This window comes from Salmo salar, chromosome 09 (genome assembly GCF_965601325.2).
Source record: "Salmo salar chromosome 09, fSalSal1, whole genome shotgun sequence".
In the NCBI taxonomy this organism is placed as follows: Eukaryota; Metazoa; Chordata; class Actinopteri; order Salmoniformes; family Salmonidae; genus Salmo; species Salmo salar.
The window spans coordinates 148,467,712-148,483,762 of NC_138299.1; the positions used below are offsets into that span (position 1 = coordinate 148,467,712).

Consider the following 16,051-nt stretch of genomic DNA (forward strand, 5'->3'; position numbering starts at 1 on the left):
TTGCAGTCAGGTAGAATAGTACTGCTGTTGCAGTCAGGTAGAATAGTACTGCTGTTGCAGTCAGGTAGAATAGTACTGCTGTTGCAGTCAGGTAGAATATTACTGCTGTTGCAGTCAGGTAGCATATTACTGCTGTTGCAGTCAGGTAGCATATTACTGCCGTTGCAGTCAGGTAGCATAGTACTGCCGTTGCAGTCAGGTAGCATAGTACTGCCGTTGCAGTCAGGTAGCATAGTACTGCCGTTGCAGTCAGGTAGCATGGTACTGCCGTTGCAGTCAGGTAGAATATTACTGCCGTTGCAGTCAGGTAGAATATTACTGCCGTTGCAGTCAGGTAGAATATTACTGCCGTTGCAGTCAGGTAGATTATTACTGCCGTTGCAGTCAGGTAGAATATTACTGCCGTTGCAGTCAGGTAGCATATTACTGCCGTTGCAGTCAGGTAGCATATTACTGCCGTTGCAGTCAGGTAGCATATTACTGCCGTTGCAGTCAGGTAGAATATTACTGCCGTTGCAGTCAGGTAGCATATTACTGCCGTTGCAGTCAGGTAGAATAGTACTGCCGTTGCAGTCAGGTAGCATAGTACTGCTGTTGCAGTCAGGTAGCATAGTACTGCTGTTGCAGTCAGGTAGCATAGTACTGCTGTTGCAGTCAGGTAGAATATTACTGCTGTTGCAGTCAGGTAGAATATTACTGCTGTTGCAGTCAGGTAGCATATTACTGCTGTTGCAGTCAGGTAGAATATTACTGCTGTTGCAGTCAGGTAGCATATTACTGCTGTTGCAGTCAGGTAGCATATTACTGCTGTTGCAGTCAGGTAGCATATTACTGCTGTTGCAGTCAGGTAGCATATTACTGCTGTTGCAGTCAGGTAGCACATTACTGCTGTTGCAGTCAGGTAGCATATTACTGCTGTTGCAGTCAGGTAGAATATTACTGCTGTTGCAGTCAGGTAGCATGGTACTGCTGTTGCAGTCAGGTAGAATGGTACTGCTGTTGCAGTCAGGTAGCATGGTACTGCTGTTGCAGTCAGGTAGCATGGTACTGCTGTTGCAGTCAGGTAGCATGGTACTGCTGTTGCAGTCAGGTAGCATGGTACTGCTGTTGCAGTCAGGTAGTATGGTACTGCTGTTGCAGTCAGGTAGAATATTACTGCTGTTGCAGTCAGGTAGATTATTACTGCTGTTGCAGTCAGGTAGCATATTACTGCTGTTGCAGTCAGGTAGAATATTACTGCTGTTGCAGTCAGGTAGCATAGTACTGCTGTTGCAGTCAGGTAGCATTGTACTGCTGTTGCAGTCAGGTAGCATAGTACTGCTGTTGCAGTCAGGTAGCTTAGTACTGCTGTTGCAGTCAGGTAGGATATTACTGCTGTTGCAGTCAGGTAGATTATTACTGCTGTTGCAGTCAGGTAGCATGGTACTGCTGTTGCAGTCAGGTAGCTTAGTACTGCTGTTGCAGTCAGGTAGCATGGTACTGCTGTTGCAGTCAGGTAGCTTAGTAGTGCTGTTGCAGTCAGGTAGCATGGTACTGCTGTTGCAGTCAGGTAGAATATTACTGCTGTTGCAGTCAGGTAGAATATTACTGCTGTTGCAGTCAGGTAGAATATTACTGCTGTTGCAGTCAGGTAGCATAGTACTGCTGTTGCAGTCAGGTAGAATGGTACTGCTGTTGCAGACAGGTAGCATGGTACTGCTGTTGCAGTCAGGTAGCATAGTACTGCTGTTGCAGTCAGGTAGAATATTACTGCTGTTGCAGTCAGGTAGCATAGTACTGCTGTTGCAGTCAGGTAGCATATTACTGCTGTTGCAGTCAGGTAGAATATTACTGCTGTTGCATATTAATGCTGTTGCATTCAGGTAGAATAGTATTGCTGTTGCAGTCAGGTAGCATATTACTGCTGTTGCAGTCAGGTAGCATAGTACTGCTGTTGCAGTCAGGTAGCATAGTACTGCAGTTGCAGTCAGGTAGCATAGTACTGCTGTTGCAGTCAGGTAGCATATTACTGCTGTTGCAGTCAGGTAGAATATTACTGCTGTTGCAGTCAGGTAGAATATTACTGCTGTTGCAGTCAGGTAGAATATTACTGCTGTTGCAGTCAGGTAGAATATTACTGCTGTTGCAGTCAGGTAGCATAGTACTGCTGTTGCAGTCAGGTAGCATAGTACTGCTGTTGCAGACAGGTGGCATAGTACTGCTGTTGCAGTCAGGTAGCATATTACTGCTGTTGCAGTCAGGTAGCATATTACTGCTGTTGCAGTCAGGTAGAATATTACTGCTGTTGCAGTCAGGTAGCATAGTACTGCTGTTGCAGTCAGGTAGCATGGTACTGCTGTTGCAGTCAGGTAGCATAGTACTGCTGTTGCAGTCAGGTAGCATAGTACTGCTGTTGCAGTCAGGTAGAATATTACTGCTGTTGCAGTCAGGTAGAATATTACTGCTGTTGCAGTCAGGTAGAATATTACTGCTGTTGCAGTCAGGTAGAATATTACTGCTGTTGCAGTCAGGTAGCATATTACTGCTGTTGCAGTCAGGTAGCATATTACTGCTGTTGCAGTCAGGTAGAATATTACTGCTGTTGCAGTCAGGTAGCATATTACTGCTGTTGCAGTCAGGTAGAATAGTACTGCTGTTGCAGTCAGGTAGCATAGTACTGCTGTTGCAGTCAGGTAGCATAGTACTGCTGTTGCAGTCAGGTAGCATATTACTGCTGTTGCAGTCAGGTAGAATATTACTGCTGTTGCAGTCAGGTAGAATATTACTGCTGTTGCAGTCAGTTAGAATATTACTGCTGTTGCAGTCAGTTAGAATATTACTGCTGTTGCAGTCAGGTAGAATATTACTGCTGTTGCAGTCAGGTAGAATATTACTGCTGTTGCAGTCAGGTAGCATGGTACTGCTGTTGCAGTCAGGTAGCATGGTACTGCTGTTGCAGTCAGGTAGCATGGTACTGCTGTTGCAGTCAGGTAGCATGGTACTGCTGTTGCAGTCAGGTAGCATGGTACTGCTGTTGCAGTCAGGTAGCATGGTACTGCTGTTGCAGTCAGGTAGCATGGTACTGCTGTTGCAGTCAGGTAGCATGGTACTGCTGTTGCAGTCAGGTAGTATGGTACTGCTGTTGCAGTCAGGTAGAATATTACTGCTGTTGCAGTCAGGTAGATTATTACTGCTGTTGCAGTCAGGTAGCATATTACTGCTGTTGCAGTCAGGTAGAATATTACTGCTGTTGCAGTCAGGTAGCATAGTACTGCTGTTGCAGTCAGGTAGCATTGTACTGCTGTTGCAGTCAGGTAGCATAGTACTGCTGTTGCAGTCAGGTAGCTTAGTACTGCTGTTGCAGTCAGGTAGGATATTACTGCTGTTGCAGTCAGGTAGATTATTACTGCTGTTGCAGTCAGGTAGATTATTACTGCTGTTGCAGTCAGGTAGCATGGTACTGCTGTTGCAGTCAGGTAGCTTAGTACTGCTGTTGCAGTCAGGTAGCATGGTACTGCTGTTGCAGTCAGGTAGCTTAGTAGTGCTGTTGCAGTCAGGTAGCATGGTACTGCTGTTGCAGTCAGGTAGAATATTACTGCTGTTGCAGTCAGGTAGAATATTACTGCTGTTGCAGTCAGGTAGCATATTACTGCTGTTGCAGTCAGGTAGAATGGTACTGCTGTTGCAGTCAGGTAGCATGGTACTGCTGTTGCAGTCAGGTAGCATAGTACTGCTGTTGCAGTCAGGTAGAATATTACTGCTGTTGCAGTCAGGTAGCATAGTACTGCTGTTGCAGTCAGGTAGCATATTACTGCTGTTGCAGTCAGGTAGAATATTACTGCTGTTGCAGTCAGGTAGCATGGTACTGCTGTTGCAGTCAGGTAGCATGGTACTGCTGTTGCAGTCAGGTAGCATGGTACTGCTGTTGCAGTCAGGTAGCATGGTACTGCTGTTGCAGTCAGGTAGTATGGTACTGCTGTTGCAGTCAGGTAGAATATTACTGCTGTTGCAGTCAGGTAGATTATTACTGCTGTTGCAGTCAGGTAGCATATTACTGCTGTTGCAGTCAGGTAGAATATTACTGCTGTTGCAGTCAGGTAGCATAGTACTGCTGTTGCAGTCAGGTAGCATTGTACTGCTGTTGCAGTCAGGTAGCATAGTACTGCTGTTGCAGTCAGGTAGCTTAGTACTGCTGTTGCAGTCAGGTAGGATATTACTGCTGTTGCAGTCAGGTAGATTATTACTGCTGTTGCAGTCAGGTAGCATGGTACTGCTGTTGCAGTCAGGTAGCTTAGTACTGCTGTTGCAGTCAGGTAGCATGGTACTGCTGTTGCAGTCAGGTAGCTTAGTAGTGCTGTTGCAGTCAGGTAGCATGGTACTGCTGTTGCAGTCAGGTAGAATATTACTGCTGTTGCAGTCAGGTAGAATATTACTGCCGTTGCAGTCAGGTAGAATATTACTGCTGTTGCAGTCAGGTAGCATATTACTGCTGTTGCAGTCAGGTAGAATGGTACTGCTGTTGCAGTCAGGTAGCATGGTACTGCTGTTGCAGTCAGGTAGCATAGTACTGCTGTTGCAGTCAGGTAGAATATTACTGCTGTTGCAGTCAGGTAGCATAGTACTGCTGTTGCAGTCAGGTAGCATATTACTGCTGTTGCAGTCAGGTAGAATATTACTGCTGTTGCAGTCAGGTAGCATAGTACTGCTGTTGCAGTCAGGTAGCATGGTACTGCTGTTGCAGTCAGGTAGAATATTACTGCTGTTGCAGTCATGTAGATTATTACTGCTGTTGCAGTCAGGTAGAATATTACTGCTGTTGCAGTCAGGTAGAATATTACTGCTGTTGCAGTCAGGTAGAATATTACTGCTGTTGCAGTCAGGTAGAATATTACTGCTGTTGCAGTCAGGTAGGATATTACTGCTGTTGCAGTCAGGTAGCATATTACTGCTGTTGCAGTCAGGTAGAATAGTACTGCTGTTGCAGTCAGGTAGCATAGTACTGCTGTTGCAGTCAGGTAGCATAGTACTGCTGTTGCAGTCAGGTAGAATATTACTGCTGTTGCAGTCAGGTAGAATATTACTGCTGTTGCAGTCAGGTAGAATATTACTGCTGTTGCAGTCAGGTAGAATAGTACTGCTGTTGCAGTCAGGTAGAATAGTACTGCTGTTGCAGTCAGGTAGCATATTACTGCTGTTGCAGTCAGTTAGCATAGTACTGCTGTTGCAGTCAGTTAGCATATTACTGCTGTTGCAGTCAGGTAGCATAGTACTGCTGTTGCAGTCAGGTAGAATATTACTGCTGTTGCAGTCAGGTAGAATAATACTGCTGTTGCAGTCAGGTAGAATATTACTGCTGTTGCAGTCAGGTAGAATGGTACTGCTGTTGCAGTCAGGTAGAATAGTACTGCTGTTGCAGTCAGGTAGAATAGTACTGCTGTTGCAGTCAGGTAGAATAGTACTGCTGTTGCAGTCAGGTAGAATATTACTGCTGTTGCAGTCAGGTAGCATATTACTGCTGTTGCAGTCAGGTAGCATATTACTGCCGTTGCAGTCAGGTAGCATAGTACTGCCGTTGCAGTCAGGTAGCATAGTACTGCCGTTGCAGTCAGGTAGCATAGTACTGCCGTTGCAGTCAGGTAGCATAGTACTGCCGTTGCAGTCAGGTAGAATATTACTGCCGTTGCAGTCAGGTAGAATATTACTGCCGTTGCAGTCAGGTAGAATATTACTGCCGTTGCAGTCAGGTAGATTATTACTGCCGTTGCAGTCAGGTAGAATATTACTGCCGTTGCAGTCAGGTAGCATATTACTGCCGTTGCAGTCAGGTAGCATATTACTGCCGTTGCAGTCAGGTAGCATATTACTGCCGTTGCAGTCAGGTAGAATATTACTGCCGTTGCAGTCAGGTAGCATATTACTGCCGTTGCAGTCAGGTAGAATAGTACTGCCGTTGCAGTCAGGTAGCATAGTACTGCTGTTGCAGTCAGGTAGCATAGTACTGCTGTTGCAGTCAGGTAGCATAGTACTGCTGTTGCAGTCAGGTAGAATATTACTGCTGTTGCAGTCAGGAAGAATATTACTGCTGTTGCAGTCAGGTAGCATATTACTGCTGTTGCAGTCAGGTAGAATATTACTGCTGTTGCAGTCAGGTAGCATATTACTGCTGTTGCAGTCAGGTAGCATATTACTGCTGTTGCAGTCAGGTAGCATATTACTGCTGTTGCAGTCAGGTAGCATATTACTGCTGTTGCAGTCAGGTAGCACATTACTGCTGTTGCAGTCAGGTAGCATATTACTGCTGTTGCAGTCAGGTAGAATATTACTGCTGTTGCAGTCAGGTAGCATGGTACTGCTGTTGCAGTCAGGTAGAATGGTACTGCTGTTGCAGTCAGGTAGCATGGTACTGCTGTTGCAGTCAGGTAGCATGGTACTGCTGTTGCAGTCAGGTAGCATGGTACTGCTGTTGCAGTCAGGTAGCATGGTACTGCTGTTGCAGTCAGGTAGTATGGTACTGCTGTTGCAGTCAGGTAGAATATTACTGCTGTTGCAGTCAGGTAGATTATTACTGCTGTTGCAGTCAGGTAGCATATTACTGCTGTTGCAGTCAGGTAGAATATTACTGCTGTTGCAGTCAGGTAGCATAGTACTGCTGTTGCAGTCAGGTAGCATTGTACTGCTGTTGCAGTCAGGTAGCATAGTACTGCTGTTGCAGTCAGGTAGCTTAGTACTGCTGTTGCAGTCAGGTAGGATATTACTGCTGTTGCAGTCAGGTAGATTATTACTGCTGTTGCAGTCAGGTAGCATGGTACTGCTGTTGCAGTCAGGTAGCTTAGTACTGCTGTTGCAGTCAGGTAGCATGGTACTGCTGTTGCAGTCAGGTAGCTTAGTAGTGCTGTTGCAGTCAGGTAGCATGGTACTGCTGTTGCAGTCAGGTAGAATATTACTGCTGTTGCAGTCAGGTAGAATATTACTGCTGTTGCAGTCAGGTAGAATATTACTGCTGTTGCAGTCAGGTAGCATATTACTGCTGTTGCAGTCAGGTAGAATGGTACTGCTGTTGCAGTCAGGTAGCATGGTACTGCTGTTGCAGTCAGGTAGCATAGTACTGCTGTTGCAGTCAGGTAGAATATTACTGCTGTTGCAGTCAGGTAGCATAGTACTGCTGTTGCAGTCAGGTAGCATATTACTGCTGTTGCAGTCAGGTAGAATATTACTGCTGTTGCAGTCAGGTAGCATAGTACTGCTGTTGCAGTCAGGTAGCATGGTACTGCTGTTGCAGTCAGGTAGAATATTACTGCTGTTGCAGTCATGTAGATTATTACTGCTGTTGCAGTCAGGTAGAATATTACTGCTGTTGCAGTCAGGTAGAATATTACTGCTGTTGCAGTCAGGTAGAATATTACTGCTGTTGCAGTCAGGTAGAATATTACTGCTGTTGCAGTCAGGTAGCATAGTACTGCTGTTGCAGTCAGGTAGCATGGTACTGCTGTTGCAGTCAGGTAGAATATTACTGCTGTTGCAGTCAGGTAGAATATTACTGTTGTTGCAGTCAGGTAGAATATTACTGCTGTTGCAGTCAGGTAGAATATTACTGCTGTTGCAGTCAGGTAGAATATTACTGCTGTTGCAGTCAGGTAGAATATTACTGCTGTTGCAGTCAGGTAGCATATTACTGCTGTTGCAGTCAGGTAGCATATTACTGCTGTTGCAGTCAGGTAGAATAGTACTGCTGTTGCAGTCAGGTAGCATAGTACTGCTGTTGCAGTCAGGTAGCATGGTACTGCTGTTGCAGTCAGGTAGTATGGTACTGCTGTTGCAGTCAGGTAGAATATTACTGCTGTTGCAGTCAGGTAGATTATTACTGCTGTTGCAGTCAGGTAGCATATTACTGCTGTTGCAGTCAGGTAGAATATTACTGCTGTTGCAGTCAGGTAGCATAGTACTGCTGTTGCAGTCAGGTAGCATTGTACTGCTGTTGCAGTCAGGTAGCATAGTACTGCTGTTGCAGTCAGGTAGCTTAGTACTGCTGTTGCAGTCAGGTAGGATATTACTGCTGTTGCAGTCAGGTAGATTATTACTGCTGTTGCAGTCAGGTAGCATGGTACTGCTGTTGCAGTCAGGTAGCTTAGTACTGCTGTTGCAGTCAGGTAGCATGGTACTGCTGTTGCAGTCAGGTAGCTTAGTAGTGCTGTTGCAGTCAGGTAGCATGGTACTGCTGTTGCAGTCAGGTAGAATATTACTGCTGTTGCAGTCAGGTAGAATATTACTGCTGTTGCAGTCAGGTAGAATATTACTGCTGTTGCAGTCAGGTAGCATAGTACTGCTGTTGCAGTCAGGTAGAATGGTACTGCTGTTGCAGTCAGGTAGCATGGTACTGCTGTTGCAGTCAGGTAGCATAGTACTGCTGTTGCAGTCAGGTAGAATATTACTGCTGTTGCAGTCAGGTAGCATAGTACTGCTGTTGCAGTCAGGTAGCATATTACTGCTGTTGCAGTCAGGTCGCATAGTACTGCTGTTGCAGTCAGGTAGCATGGTACTGCTGTTGCAGTCAGGTAGAATATTACTGCTGTTGCAGTCAGGTAGAATATTACTGTTGTTGCAGTCAGGTAGAATATTACTGCTGTTGCAGTCAGGTAGAATATTACTGCTGTTGCAGTCAGGTAGAATATTACTGCTGTTGCAGTCAGGTAGAATATTACTGCTGTTGCAGTCAGGTAGAATATTACTGCTGTTGCAGTCAGGTAGAATATTACTGCTGTTGCAGTCAGGTAGCATATTACTGCTGTTGCAGTCAGGTAGCATATTACTGCTGTTGCAGTCAGGTAGAATAGTACTGCTGTTGCAGTCAGGTAGCATAGTACTGCTGTTGCAGTCAGGTAGCATAGTACTGCTGTTGCAGTCAGGTAGAATATTACTGCTGTTGCAGTCAGGTAGAATATTACTGCTGTTGCAGTCAGGTAGAATATTACTGCTGTTGCAGTCAGGTAGAATAGTACTGCTGTTGCAGTCAGGTAGAATAGTACTGCTGTTGCAGTCAGGTAGCATATTACTGCTGTTGCAGTCAGTTAGCATAGTACTGCTGTTGCAGTCAGTTAGCATATTACTGCTGTTGCAGTCAGGTAGCATAGTACTGCTGTTGCAGTCAGGTAGCATATTACTGCCGTTGCAGTCAGGTAGCATAGTACTGCCGTTGCAGTCAGGTAGCATAGTACTGCCGTTGCAGTCAGGTAGAATATTACTGCCGTTGCAGTCAGGTAGAATATTACTGCCGTTGCAGTCAGGTAGAATATTACTGCCGTTGCAGTCAGGTAGAATATTACTGCCGTTGCAGTCAGGTAGAATATTACTGCCGTTGCAGTCAGGTAGATTGTTACTGCCGTTGCAGTCAGGTAGAATATTACTGCCGTTGCAGTCAGGTAGCATATTACTGCCGTTGCAGTCAGGTAGCATATTACTGCCGTTGCAGTCAGGTAGCATATTACTGCCGTTGCAGTCAGGTAGCATATTACTGCCGTTGCAGTCAGGTAGAATAGTACTGCCGTTGCAGTCAGGTAGCATAGTACTGCTGTTGCAGTCAGGTAGCATAGTACTGCTGTTGCAGTCAGGTAGCATAGTACTGCTGTTGCAGTCAGGTAGCATAGTACTGCTGTTGCAGTCAGGTAGCATATTACTGCTGTTGCAGTCAGGTAGAATATTACTGCTGTTGCAGTCAGGTAGAATATTACTGCTGTTGCAGTCAGGTGGCATATTACTGCTGTTGCAGTCAGGTAGCATATTACTGCTGTTGCAGTCAGGTAGCATATTACTGCTGTTGCAGTCAGGTAGAATATTACTGCTGTTGCAGTCAGGTAGCATATTACTGCTGTTGCAGTCAGGTAGAATATTACTGCTGTTGCAGTCAGGTAGCATATTACTGCTGTTGCAGTCAGGTAGCATATTACTGCTGTTGCAGTCAGGTAGCATATTACTGCTGTTGCAGTCAGGTAGCATATTACTGCTGTTGCAGTCAGGTAGCACATTACTGCTGTTGCAGTCAGGTAGCATATTACTGCTGTTGCAGTCAGGTAGCATATTACTGCTGTTGCAGTCAGGTAGCATATTACTGCTGTTGCAGTCAGGTAGCATGGTACTGCTTTTGCAGTCCGGTGGCATAGTACTGCTGTTGCTTACAATAAGTAATGAAATGTCTCTTTAAGATATATTATATTAATGAAGTCAACCTGAAACATTTAAGGCGAAGTGCCAATCAATAATTCTCATAGCACCACTCAAACCTTTTATTGTAACACTACATTAAATGCACTTTTTCCTAATCTATAACACTAACCCAACCATATTTTTATGAAATTCACTGAGGAAGATGGTCCTCCACTTCCTCCTCTGAGGAGCCTCCACTGGTTAACCATCCCTCCTTTATAGAAGTCTTTAAATTATGGCTGCGATCCCAAATGGTCTGATATATCATCATCTATTCTTACCATTAGGCCCTTGTTGACCTTTGTCACAGATATGAGAGATTTGAATAGCTTCTAGGAGCGAGTCATCCATTTGGGATCCGGCCTTTTTCCAACACCTTCAGCACCCATTGGCCCAAAGAGTAGTCATGTGACTATATGGGTGATGGGTCATAGGTTGACCTCCAGATGACTAGAGCGTTCTCATCTCACCTCCCAAATCTGTCACTCTTCCTGAAGCACTGGTAGGAGCTGTGCTCCATGGAGAAGGCCACTGTGTCACTGTACCCCAGGGGAGGTCTCTTCAACCTGGGAGAGGAGAGGTACCTGGTCACACATTTGGTGTCACAGAGAGAGTCACCAAGAGATACAGCGACAAGAGGAAGATGGACCACAATATCTGAGGGAATTAAAAGACAGTCTCTCTGTCTGAGTCTACTTCTTCTGCTGTTCTCTTTTCGGTCTTCACAGGTAGACAGAGAGAGACAAGAGGACAACAGAAGACAGAGACAAAGAAAGAAGGGGTGATAGATTGCTGGAAACCAGACAGCGGAAGATTGAGACTGCCATCTGAAAGCGAGTACATTACGTCCTGGTTTGGATGAGAGATGGCCGATTACAATATATTAGTCACTGTCTCCGACGCTATATTGAAATAATCACAGTGATTAATAGTGTGGGGCTGTCATTTGGGGAGACCCAGTTTTTACCTTGCAGTGTCCCTGTACCACAAACAAGACAATGTTATACAGAGGAGCTGGCTGTAGAGGTCTCCACGGTTTCAACAGCGAGTCCTGATTCAAAATTCTGACTTTTGCCTCGAATCTGGGTCAGGTCTGATAATTGCCACGGGTCTCAGATATGTGCAATTAAAATGTATTAACCTGTCCTCTGTTAATTTGGTGTTTGTGTTATGACAAGTGTGCGAGCTGTGTCAGCCAATTGCAACTCAATAAAATATATAGCTTGGATCCAGCTGAAACTGGTTCCGGCTGCTCACCTCACATACGCCTGCGAAAGAAAGAAAGAGAGAGAGAAAGAAAGAAAGAAAGAGAGAGAGATAGAATGAAGAGAAGGAAGAGAAAGTGTAAAAGGACCCTTACTTTTGATATTACCCTAATAAAGTTAATCAACTTTTGTGAAGGTTTGGCTAGTACTAGGTTTAGCTACAGCAGGCCTATGAAGGCAGTGCACACAGTCACTCCTACAGACTCCGACAGTTGAACCTCAGGCGAAGAAGAATGCTTTAGGCCTGCAAGAGGTACTAACAATATAATCTTATCTTCATAAAAAATATATTCTGAGCAAAGATAAATGAAGTAGCATCCATCTGTACGCCTATATCTGAATAGCAGTAGTAGCCTATCTGACAAGTAGGTCGGGAACATGGCGCTGGTATATCTCCACCTTTCTCTCGGTCTCTCCAGGTCTAGGCCTCAGCTTGTCTCCTTCAATGTTTATTTAGTAAATATGAACATCACACAGTGGAAGCCTAAAGGCCTACAGTATATGCATGCAACGCTGCATGTATCACTCAACTCTCCCGACAGCTGAACTGTGAGGTAGTCGACTATTGCTTTAGTAAAGTAAAAAACAATAGACTATAAAGTGTAGAATAAATTACACATCGAAACTATTTTTTTTGTCATTTGTTCTAGGCAGTTAAGGACACGTAACTGTGGATCATTTGACCAATATGGCTTGTTGATTGATGGCGCTGGCAGCGCCCAGTTGGAGGCTTCCTTTGCTCTCTCCTTCTTTCTGATCAGAATGGATGTCTTGGATCTGAACCAGCACGGGTCTGTTTGGGTTTGTTTTCCAAGGTGCTTCTCAGAACGGGTACGACTGTTTTCAGCTACATTCGGAACAGGGCTACATATTTAAATTGCGCATATCGGGTCAGGTGAGAAAGCCACGGATCCAAAAGAAGACCTCTAGTTGGTTGTTATCTGCTCTCAGCACTAACCGGTACACACGCTGAGGACTCAGACACAATAAAAAGTTAAATAACTGAAAATGATTACATTACAACGTTTCATACTCTCCTCACCCAACACTCAGTTGGAATACATGACACACTGTTTGTACGTACTGTGTGTGTTTAGGGAGGTGGGTTGATGTTGTTGCTAGAGCACTTGTCAGTAGAGTAATGGAGATGTGGGTGGGCCACCTCCAGGGCTCGTTTACACCCTGCAACAGCCAGGAAACACTTAACGCTCCCTTTAACATCTCACGTCTGACCACCCCATCATTAGATCCGCCAAGGGAAATGACTGCACATTAGCCACCATATTAAGCAGAGCGGTGTGCTCACAGCCTTTAAGTGATGCGGAGAGTTAGAGGGAGAGAGACAGAGAGAGAGAGAGAGAGAGAGAGAGAGAGAGAGAGCATTTGAGTCAACAGAGCGGCTGGGTCCCTGGTGGTTAAGTGTTTTTATTACTGTAATTGTATTGAAAAGGAAAGTGTGTGAGGACAAACACAACGAGACAGGTGTTGATGACGGCTATGAAACACCATGACACATGAGTGACTTGTCAGTGAGGATGCTGCTAAGGGAGCAATAAGGGGGGGTGAGAGCATAGTTATTACCTCTCGCATAGGTGGTGGCTACAGTGGACCAGGATGTGCATACAGTGAACACAGACCACACCCATCAGCACCAGGCAAAGAGGCCCCACCTGGAGAAATAAAAACACAAAGAACAGACTGAGAACATACTGACAGTAATGTCAACACCAAATGAAACCAACTGTGAACCAGACAGGAACACTCATCAGTCCATATTAATGCAAACTCATCAGATATAACCCAGAGAAATAGGCTCACTTACACACGCACAGTAGTGGGATAGCTCTTTGCTATTCTATGTACGTCCCCAAAAACCTCATATCACATAACGGTGTTGTGATCATTATTTTGTTCTGTTCTGTCATCCAGAAAGAAAATCTCTCCGTCATGTGACATGATCACACCATCATCATAAGACAGCACAAAGGAGGGAAGATTAAGCAAGGGGACACAGCATTTTGGGTTTTCTCCCCAACCAATACAATACTAGCACTGGAACATCATCTAGTCTATGGAGCCTGCAGATTCTCTGGGGAAAATCGAGTAAACGCAACGTAACCTTGGCAACGTGATACATGTGCCTTGCTACGTCTGTTTCACTGGTATGGTAACAGTGGTCATGTGTGCCTGCTGTTGGTCTGAAGCTAGCCTCATCCTCAGTCTCCATTACAACAGAGCCTGAAGTGTACAAATTGACCTGATTGTCCTTTCAAATAATGACACTTGTCTAGCCTGATCCTATCCTCCTTTTGTCCATTTGGAAAATGGAGGAATCAGGAAATATGTGAGGCTATAAACTGATCTGAGCTCAACCACTAGCCAGTGCCACAGCTGCAAAGCAGGCAGGCACACAGGTAGGTTTGTACCATGGTGCTGAAGCACTTGTGGTGGGGACTGGTTTGATGAACACCTCACTAACTGATTAACCAGGCCTTGGTTCTGAGAAGAAGCTGCAGCAATCTACGGATTCAAATATAATCTGATAACACACCATAGCCATGACACACACACACAGTACTTTAAACCAATGTACATGATCATGTAATTACGCACTCACATCCATCTGTAATACTCAGAGATAAGGGTTGTGTGCCCAGTCCAGTTAGCAGGAGTATGCAGGTCAATAAACATACCAGTCATTATGACCTTTGTACTCTTGTATGACGCAGAGGTCCAAATATAAAACCCCAAATCAACTTAACATGAGCCAGGATCCACAGCAGGGAATCATTGTCTGTAGACAGAGGAGACTAGCAGGTCCACTGACACCACTTACAATGACTCCTAACTCTTCCACAACACTACATTAACACACCTGAAGACTTGGAGGTTAATTCCTACGCGTGTACTCATCTGTACAAGGCGTGCTAATTTCTGCTCCCATCGTACACACTGGTCCAGTAAACCTAGAAACTGAACCGCTGGTTAAATCAAACAATGGAATGATGAGATGATCTTGTACATTGGTGTTTTATGTAATGACTTCCAATAAACATTCAGATCACAGATAATGAATACATATTTATGCATAACCCATAATCATGCCCAACCCATTACTTTTTCATTAGCGAAATTCCAATTATTTTTACCAACCAATATCAATGATGTATAATGTAATGCTGTAGGGATGACACATCAATGCCCAAGTTATCTCAGTAGCTTTACAACCAAGGCCAAGTTTTCTGACTAATTTATTTGCCAATATAGTGGCTTCCCAGCCTTTTCTCTGCCTCGACTCTAACAAGAGTGTGTGTATTTTTCCTACTGAATAAACCAAACCAATATTCCACTGTACATAAAGCAGTACACAAGGACACTAATGTAATGTAAAGTGTGACCCAGCCCTGTTTGTGTTATGGTGTGAACGGTGTAAGGCTGCAGGTGGTTAAGAGTGTTGGACCAGTAACCGAAAGGTCGCTTGTTCGAATACCCGAGTCGACTAGATGAACAATCTGCCGATGTGCCCTTGGAGCAAAGCACTTAACCCTAATTGCTCCTGTAAGTCGCTCTGGAGAGTCTGCTAAATGACTAAAATGTAGTATCACTAGTGGGGCATTAGTTACTCACTATGATCCCTGCGTTGCGTACTGCCAGGGGAAGACCCAGCAACCCAGTCCCAATGTTTCCCTTCAGCAGGTGGATGAGAGCCTGAGTAAACCTGTGGAACAGAGAGGGTTAGGGGTACACTCAGAGACCAATGTAATATGATCTACAATTGTTTTATTTGATCCAACTCAATTCCTCAAGGGCCGCAGTGCCCACTAACACAGTACAACGGTAAACAACTGGAACCACTAATAGTGTTTCATGATTGAGGTGGGTAACTTAAATCAATTTTTTTGTCACATGCACCAAACAGGTGCATGTGATGGGTTGGGCATTTCATGACCTTACCATGAAATGCTTACTTACAAGCCCTTAACCAACAATGCAGTTCAAGATCAGCATGGCAGATGTGTTGTTGCCTATCCTTACCACCTGGGGGCAGCCCATCAGGAAGTCCAGGACCCAGTTGCAGAGGGAGGTGTTTAGTCCCAGGGTCCTTAGCTTAGTGATGAGCTTTGTGGGTACTATAGTGTTGAACACTGAGCTGTAGACAATGAATAGCATTCTCACATTCTTATTTTACCTTTATTTAACTAGGCAAGTCAGTTAAGAACAAATTCTTCTTTTCAATGACAGCCTAGGAACCGTGGGTTAACTGCCTTGTTCAGGGGCAGAACGACAGATTGTTACCTTGTCAGCTCAGGGATTTGAACTTGCAACCTTTTGGTTACTAGCCCAATGCTCTAACCACTAGGCTACGCTGCTGCCCCAAGGTACACATAGGTGTACTTTTTGTCCAGGTGGGAAAGGGCAGTGTGGAGTGCGATTGAGTTGCGTCATCTGTGGATCTGTTTAGGCGGTATGCGAATTGGAGTGGGTCTAGGGTTTCCGGGATGATGGTGTTGATGTGAACCATGACCAGCCTTTTAAAGCACTTCATGGCTACCGACGTGAGGGGCGGTAATCATTAAGGCAGGTAACCTTCGCTTTCTTGGGCAAAGGGA

General features: G+C 44.9%; 1 pseudogene; it reads right to left on the reverse strand.

The window, feature by feature from the left end:
• Window positions 1–15,398, reverse strand: part of LOC106613148 (neutral amino acid uniporter 4-like) — a 395,913-nt pseudogene extending 380,515 nt beyond the window's left edge.
• Between the last annotated feature and the right edge of the window lie 653 nt (window positions 15,399–16,051).